The sequence below is a fragment of the Taeniopygia guttata genome, chromosome 14, assembly GCF_048771995.1.
Source record: "Taeniopygia guttata chromosome 14, bTaeGut7.mat, whole genome shotgun sequence".
Taxonomy (NCBI): domain Eukaryota; kingdom Metazoa; phylum Chordata; class Aves; order Passeriformes; family Estrildidae; genus Taeniopygia; species Taeniopygia guttata.
The window spans coordinates 6,497,892-6,506,465 of NC_133039.1; positions in this window are offsets into that span (position 1 = coordinate 6,497,892).

Consider the following 8,574-nt stretch of genomic DNA (forward strand, 5'->3'; position numbering starts at 1 on the left):
CTGCTCCTCCTGTGGGTTTTTTTTTTTACTGGGAATCCTCTCCTTCCATGGCCGCTGCAAAGGTCAGGAGGGGACAGCAGGATGAGGGTGGCAGGAGGGGACAGCAGCACTGAGGGTTTGCTGGCTGTGAGCTGAGCTGCCGTTCTGCCTGGTCTAGGGGAGCGATTCCTGCTCAAGGCAGGATGACCCCAGAGGTCCCATCCAGCCCAAACCAGGAATTCTCTCCATGGGAAGCACATCTGGGAAGTTCTTCCTCTGGAAGGAGCAAAAACTGCCCAAAGTCTCCATCCAAGGCCTGCTTGCAAAGGTTCTTTGCTGTGGGAATCCAGAGCTTCCCTCTGGCTGCCCTGGGACCCTGGCAGGGGTCAGGAACCCCCCTGGACAGAGCCCTCAGAGACACTGGCTGTGATCTCTGCCCATGGAAAAGAGTTTTCAATCTTACAGGGTGAATTACCAGCTCTGAGTGTTTGATATAAGTAATAATTAAGTGTGGTACGGGTGCAAAAGTAAAATTTTAGGATTCTAGATAAGGGGTTCAGAGGGAACAAGATGGAGGAAATTTGGTGTGTCTTGTCCTTTTTCTCCTTCTTCATGCCCTCCATGTTTCACTGCAGTGCTGGCATTTTTCTGTTGGTTCAGGCTGGGGACACACTGTCCAACGTAGGTGACAGATATTGGCACGTTATTGTAAATCCAGCACAGGTAGTTTGTGGTATTTAATGTTTGTACCATCCCACTGAGGGCAGAGCCCCACACGCTGCCCTGCAGGACAGAGCTGCGGCAGGGCAGCAGAACATGTTAGAGATAAACAGAATAAACAACCTTGAAACCAGCACAGACCAATTATGGCTTCTGCTTTGGCAGCGGGGCTGAAAGACAGAGACTTTCTACAATTTTGGGATCATCAATACCTCAGATTCCGACACTTTGCAGATTAAACCCCTGTTCTAAACCGAGTGCAAAGCTGCTCTTAAACTCCCTCCAGAACACAAAACAGAGCAGAGATGTTCCCCATGGACAGGAACCATCCCAAGTTGCTCCAAGCCCCATCCAAGCTGGCCTTGGACACTTCCAGGGATCCAGGGGCAGCCACAGCTGCTGTGGGAATTCCATCCCAGCCCCTGCCCACCCCGCAGGGAAGGATTCCTTCCCAATATCCCATAACTCTGCTTGTTCCCCGTGTCCCAACTGCTCTGGGATCAAACCATCCCTCCTGGAAATCCAGGTGGAGCAGAAGGAGCTGGGAAAGCCGAGAGCAGGAGCTGAGTGTGTGTGAAGTGACTTTCCAACCGCGCTGCCCCGGCAGGGCAATAAAGGGGCACGGCGCAATTACCCAGGTTTAATTAAGAAGGGAACATTTAAATGAGGTGCATCATGGTTTGCGTGGCACGTGTTTCATTTCGGTCCTTGCAGTGCAGCCCTGGAATAAATCAGCATTCCTGAGTGTGAGGGAAGGACATGGAGCCGCCTCTGGAATTTTCCTTCTAAATCCCCAGCCCGCCCCGCGTGCGTGCAGCGGCACTCGAGACAATTAATTCCAGCTAATTAAAGGTGTGAGTTTCGGGCAGATCAGCTCAGCCACCCCCAGCAGCCCTCTCCATTCATGGCTCACACGATCCAGCTCGGATTGATTCCCTTGGAATGGAATTAATGCCGTTTGAAAAGTGAATGAACGTCTGCTCCAGCCTTTTCCAGGGATTTCATTTATCTGCTGCTTTTCCCTGAGCATCCCTGGCTTTTCTGGAGCTTTGGGTGGGCAGCTCCACTCTCCCAAATTTCAGCTGTTCCTGAATTTCTGCATTTTCTGAATTTCTCACAGATTTTTTGGGGAATCTCCAGCACCCAAAGTTCTGCTGGTGCCAAAGCCCCGTGGGTGGCACTGCCAGGCTCTCCATGCCCTGCTCCATCCTCTCCCAACTTTTCCATTTATTGGAAATGGAATATCTCAGTTCACAGTGCTGGGAGATTCGCTCTGCAGCTGTTGGCACACTCCAGCTGGGAAGGAACCTCCCTGCAAACTTCAGCCCCTCTGCCCAGCCTGCAAATCCCTGGATGCAGCCTCTCCTGGGGCCAGGAATCCTCTGGCCACTGGAAAATTTCATCTGCTGCTGCATCAGGGACGCTCCTGCACCTCTGGAATAACAAGTCCCAGATTCCCATCCCAGTGCACCCCCAGCATTCCCAACAAGGCCATCACAAGGCTCAGCCTTCCCCTGGCTCGGCTCCATCCCTGTGCACACTCAAAGAATTCCTCCTTATTCCACAGGACAGCCAGGGAAGTCTCCAAGCCGGTGGCAAATCCCTCTGAAATTCCTGCCCAGGGAGGAGCCTGGAAACACGGAGCGTTGTCCCTGCTCCAGTGGGGAAAACTTGGGATCTGCAGGCATGAAAGAGCCCTTGTGGTCCCCACGAGGCTGCTCCTTGTCATCCCTTCAACTCTGTGCTCACTTTTCCTGGGAGGGAAGCGAAATTCCTGCCCCAGGATTGGCGCCGCCGTGCCAGAACAGCAGTGACCTCTGTAACCACACAAGATTTAGTGGTTACTTGATTTCAGCTGTAATGAGGCTTTGGAAACCACCAGCAGCCAAATGTTTTCTTCTCCTTTAACTCTTGGTGGATCATGGGGAATAAATAAGGGAGCAGACAGGAGTGAATGAGGGAACAGACGAGCTGGCTGGGCAGGAACGGAGAATTCCCGGAGAATTACCCGGCCTCTGAAGTGGGAGCACGCTGGTACCCAGAGCAGGGAGGTGCTGAGTGAGAAGTTATTGGGAGAAATGAGGCCTGAACTCCTTCCAGCAGGAGCTGGAATGGCTTGGAACGCTGAGGAGAATCTGAGATTCCTCCCTGCACTGAGATCCAGGGATTCACTGAGGGGTGGTTTCCTCCAGGCCCTGCTCAGGCACTTGGGAGAAGTCACCAGAGCCCAGCCAGCACCACCCCGTGGAATTCTGGAATGGTTTGGGTTGGGAAGGGACCTTAAAACCCTCCAGTTCCAACCCCAACACCTTCCCCTACCCCAGGCTGGTCCAAGCTCTGTCCAGCCTGGCCTTGGACACTTCCAGGAATCCAGGGACGGCCACAGCTGCTCTGGGAATTCCATCCCAGCCCCTTCCACCCTCACAGGGCAAAATTCCTTCCAAATATCCCATCTAATTTTAATCTCTGTGAATGTGAAGCCATTCCCTGTGTCCTGTCCCTCTATCCCTTGTCCCCAGTCCCTCTCCAGATCTCCTGAAGCCCCTTCAGGCCCTGGAAGGTTCTCCAGGGTCTGTCAGGAGAAGCGTGTGCTCATCCTTTTGATTTCCACAGAATCACAGAACCAATTAGGTTGGAAAAACCTCAGAGATCATTAACTCCAACCTAAACTTCTGTACAAGCTGCATCTGCAGGGGATCCCTTTGCTGTAAAGTGGGTCCTGCCCCACCAGGGCCTGCCTTGAGCAGACACAGGCCCAGAAACCTCTTTACGGTAATAAAAACCAATTTAAAACCATCTGGGGGCTCTGCTTCAGAAATCTTTTCACTCCCCAGCTGCAGGGGCTGTGTGCATCTGGGCTTCCCCAGCAGTGGCAGTGTCCCCAGGCCACGGCTGGTGCCACCACCCTGCCACCGTGCAGGATGGGGCGACCCAATTAATGGGGAGCAGCTGGAAACATCTTCCTGCAGGTTTAATTTGCTGCCTGAGTGAGCATCAGCTGTGTGGGGGTTTCATGTGGGATGAAATGAGGCTCTTTTCCAGGTCCCCTCAGGGATCCACGTGGCACCAGTGACGTCCCTCGTGCTGGTCCCACGGCTCCCGGCAGAGCTGAGGCTGCCCCAGCACCAGAAAAGGGAAACTGGGGGTGCTCAGCCTTCCCTTACCCCCAAACCCCGACTCCAGGGCAGTTCAGCCCCACTGCAGAGCTTTGGGAATTCCCAAGATGTTTCTCCACAGAGCCAGGGCACCCCAAGGCCAGGGATCTGCTGCATCCCAAAGGAAGGAAGGGCGTCCCTGGGAGGGTGGAAGGGGCTGGGATGGAACTCCCAGAACAGAGAATTCCACATTGCTGGTGATTCCTCAGAAATCTGATCCTGCTGAGACCCCAAACCCGGCTCCACCGGGCAGCCCCGTGGGGTGGAGGCAGCAGGAGCCTGCCAGGGGTGAACTCCAAGGCAGGGATCGCTGCCATCCCAAACCCCAGCTCAGCCTGGGAAATAAAACCGAGGGAGAACTGAGCTTTCATCAGGAGCCTGCCCTGCTCTGGCTCGGGGAAGGTGAAGAATTTCCATGAAATTCACCTTGTGGGCATTTCATGCCCAACCCTTTGCCCAACCAGCAGCAAACTGTGGCTGAGCAGGGGCTGCTTTCAAAGCCTTGCAGGGATTCACCACATTTTTCCAAGCACCCCATCCCTTTGTTCGCCTGCTGGTGAACTAATCCAGCCTGATACTCCCATTTTTGTTACTGCCATGACCTTTTCTATCCTGATTCCCATCTAACTCCAACCATTTTGGCAGCTCGGAGCTGTTTGCTGTAACAATAATCCTGCCTCGCTGAGTTTATAACCTCGTGTGCTGCACCAGCTTTTATTTGAATAGATAAAGCCAGATTCTCACCTGCACTAAGTTGGAGGGAAGTCAATTTATGCCATCAAAAGAGCTGGCCCCAAGTTTTAACTCCATCAAACGCCTCTTTGATCTCCTTTTGGAGGAAAGGGAAAATAGAATCACTTTGTATCTCTGGGGGGTTGTGCCCCACATTTTATCTCCTGCTCTGCATCTTCCTGGGTGGAATCGTGCTGTTCCTAACGAGTGACTCCCAGCATGGATTCTGCTCCGTGGATGGCCAGGGGGTCACACCTGCAGCTTATCCTGCAGGACAAAGCTCCTGCTGAGCTCCCACGGGGGCGAGGAGAGGGCTCCTGCACACCGCAGGGATTTGGGAACGGCAGGAATGGTTCCCACCCCTCTGGGCAGTGCCAGCTGCAGGTTTGGCACTGCATGGACAGGCTCTTATCTAATCTCATCTCTCTCAGGTCAAGCAAGGACCTGACCCTGTCACTTGTTCCTCTGCCAGGAAGAACCCTCAATCCGCACCTGCAGTGGTTCCAAACAAAGCTCCTCTGTTGGACACCCAGCACCTTCTGCTCCTCCTCCTCACCTTCCTCCCAGTCCCTCCGTGACCTCCCTGTGTTCCCTCTGATGATCACACTCTCATCCCATGGAGCAGCCCCTCAAACAATGTCCTGTCCACCTTCCCAGCAGGATTTCTCCAGGATGTGGCTTTGGGTACTGTGGGAATCCAGGGCTTCCCTCTGTCTGCCCTGGCAGGTCTGGGACCCTGGCAGGGGTCAGGAACCCCCCTGGACAGAGCCCCGAGAGACACTGGCTGTGATCTCTGTCCATGGAAAAGAGTTTTCAATCTTACAGGGTGAATTACCAGCTCTGAGTGTTTGATATAAGTAAAATTTTAGGATTCTAGATTAGGGGTTCAGAGGGGACAAGATGGAGGAAATTGGGTGTGCCTTGTCCTTTTTCTCCTTCTTCATGCCCTCCATGTTTCACTGTGGTGTTGGCATTTTTCTGTTGGTTTAGGCTGGGGACACACTGTCCAACGTAGGTGACAGATATTGGCACGTTATTGTAAATCCAGCACAGGTAGTTTGTGGTATTTAATGTTTGTAACATCCCACTGAGGGCAGAGCCCCACACGCTGCCCTGCAGGACAGAGCTGCGGCAGGGCAGCAGAACATGTTAGAGATAAACAGAATAAACAACCTTGAAAACAGCACAGACGAATTATGACTTCTGCTTTGGCAGTGGGGCTGAAAAAAGACTTTTTACAATCTCAGAATCATCAATACCTCAGATTCTGACAGGGTACGTGGAACGTGAGGAGGTTTCCGGAGGACCTTCCCTGCTGAGCACCACGCGAGGGGCATTTGCCCCGTTCACTTCCCGGGTTTCCTGCATTTCCCTGCTCTGTGGGCTCGGCCTGAGCTGCTCAGGGGTCTGCAGGCTCAGCCTGGGGCTCTGTGCCAAGCTGTGCCTCGTGTGTCCCACCAGGGACAGCAGCCCCGGAGCTGTCACTGCAGCCCAGCATTCCAGCCCAGGCTGGACCCCAAATCCCGGGAAGTGATGGGTGCATTTCCTCAGGGACAAACCAGCTCCTGCTGGAGCTGCAGGAGTTCCCTCGCTGGAAATTTCATCAAGCTGGGTCTCCCTCGCCTTCAGGAGCGAGGAACACCCAGCAGGCAGCCAACGTGTCCAGAAGGGAAAGGTTGTCCTTCCCCCTGTTCACTGAAGCTTTGCAGAGCACTGGAGCATGAGAATTTATAATCTTTCCCAGCTATTGCTTCTGGGTTTTTCCTGAGGCTCTCCAGCTTCGGCTGTTTGCATTTCGTGGCTCTTCCTCCTGCTGCTCCAGCCCGTCCTGAGTCACCTGCCATGGCACAAGGCCCCAGCCAGCCCAGACGGGGGTTGTGCAACGAGCTTTTGGAAAGTCTGAAAGGTTAAACCATCCTTATAAACAGAAGAAAGGTTATAAAAGTTGTGTTTCCAACCCTCCGTCTCTCCCCGCGCGCCTCGGCGTCGTTTTCTTTATGGCAAAAGAAAACAGAGCTTTTAATTCAGCGTCTGTGCCGAGACCACTGAATACTGGGAAGAGGGCACTGGGTCCTCTCCTGCTTTTAGAGAGCTAATTAATTTTAACTAACTTTGCCTGGCTTTCCCTTTGTCTGGGCAGAGCCGTTGCTGGTGTGCGAGACCATGGCCAGGCCTCACCTGGAGGAGCTGTGACAGCAGCCAGGGGCCCCGAGGTGACCCTTGGGGACACCCTGCCAGCCCAGGGCTGCAGGAAAACCCATTGCACCAGTGCATGAGGTCACCCCCGGCCCGGGAGACACCGTCTGCCACCGGGCTGTGCAGCAGCAATCCCCACAGAAGTTCCCTGCCTTGTGAAGTTGTCAAACTGTAAAGTTAATGAGGTAGAAATGAGAGCCCGGCGCAGGCGTCTGAGCGCTGGAATTGCTCCCCCGGCGGGTTCCCCCCGCCCTGGCTGCAAATGAAGTGGCTGAGGGTCCCCTTGGAGCCCGGCCAAGTCGCCACTGCTGCTGCAGAGAGCTCCTTGTGCTCCTTCTGCTGCTCCTGCAGCTCCATAAACACGGGCAGGCAGGAACGTGCGGCTCCTTGGAGCGAGACAAGCAGGAAAAGCAGACAGACATTACACTGCTCCTGTCCCGGCCAGGAAACACCAAACCACGGCAGGCACACACTCACCTGCAGCCCTGCAACGGGCTGGGAGCCAGCTGGGCTGCTCCTGGGGCTGGGGGACACAGGGGGACACTGGGGGACACAGGGGGACACTGCGGCACAGGCCTGGATGGAAAAAGTTGGAGGAGTTTATGTTGAGTAGAGATGGGGTGTCCCAGGAGGTTGGGGACACCGGGGGACACTGGGGTGCAGATCTGGATGGAAAAAGTTGGAGGAGTTTATGTTGAGTAGAGATGGGGTGTCCCAGGAGGTTGGGGACACCAGGGGACACTAAGGGACACAGGGGCACAGGTCTGCATGGAAAATGCTGGAGGGTTTTTTTGTGCTGAGCAGGGATGTGGTGGGACAGAGCCACTGGGGACACTGGGGGACACTGAGGCACAGATCTGGATGGAAAACGCTGGATGGGTTTGTGCTGGGATGGGGTGGGACAGAGCAGGGGTGTCCCAGGAGCTTGGGGACACTGGGGGACACTGGGGCACAGCTCTGCATGGAAAGGCTTGGATGGGTTTGTGCCCTGAGCAGGGATGGGGTGGGACAGAGCAGGGGTGTCCCAGGAGCTTGGGTTTGCAACAGGGCACAGGTCTGGATGGAAAAATGGGGAGATTTTTGTGCTTTGCCTCTGACAAAGGAATTTGGATGGCTGAGTTTGGTCACCCTGTGCTCCATCCCTGTTCCTCCCCCGTCCCACTGTTCCCCTTTCCCTGAGACGGGAACCAGGATGCAAAGGGGGCAGGGCTGGAGCTTCCCAGCTCCCTGCACACCTTCCTCCTCCTCCTCCTCCTCTGTTATTTCTCCACAGAATCAGGGTTTTCCACGCTCTTCTTCCGACTTATTTCTTCAGGTTTCATCACTCCCAGGGACTCCAGACTTCCCTGCCTCCCTCTCCCACAGCTGATGATGTTTTCCTCTCCAAGAGCAGACACTTCCCCTGCCTTGCCTCCTCTCTGCCCCCTTCCAGGATCCCTCTGCCTTCCCAAGCTCCAGCCAGGACCTTTCTTTACTCCACGTGTCTCCCAAATCTCGCCAGATCTGCAGTTTTAATCCTGCTGGGGTTTAGAGGAATTCCTGAGGAACAGGAGCTCAGGAGAGGGAATTCAGAAGGAACCAGGCTGCAAAATTCCCATCAGCCCAGCCCCATTCCAGCATTTTCTGCAGGGTCCCAGGGCTTCCCTCTGGCTGCCCTGGGACCCTGGCAGGGGTCAGGAAGTCCCCTGGACAGAGCCCCCAGAGACACTGTCTGTGATCTCTGTCCATGGAAAAGAGTTTTCAATCTTACAGGATGAATTACCAGCTCTGAGTGTTTGATAGAAGTAATAAT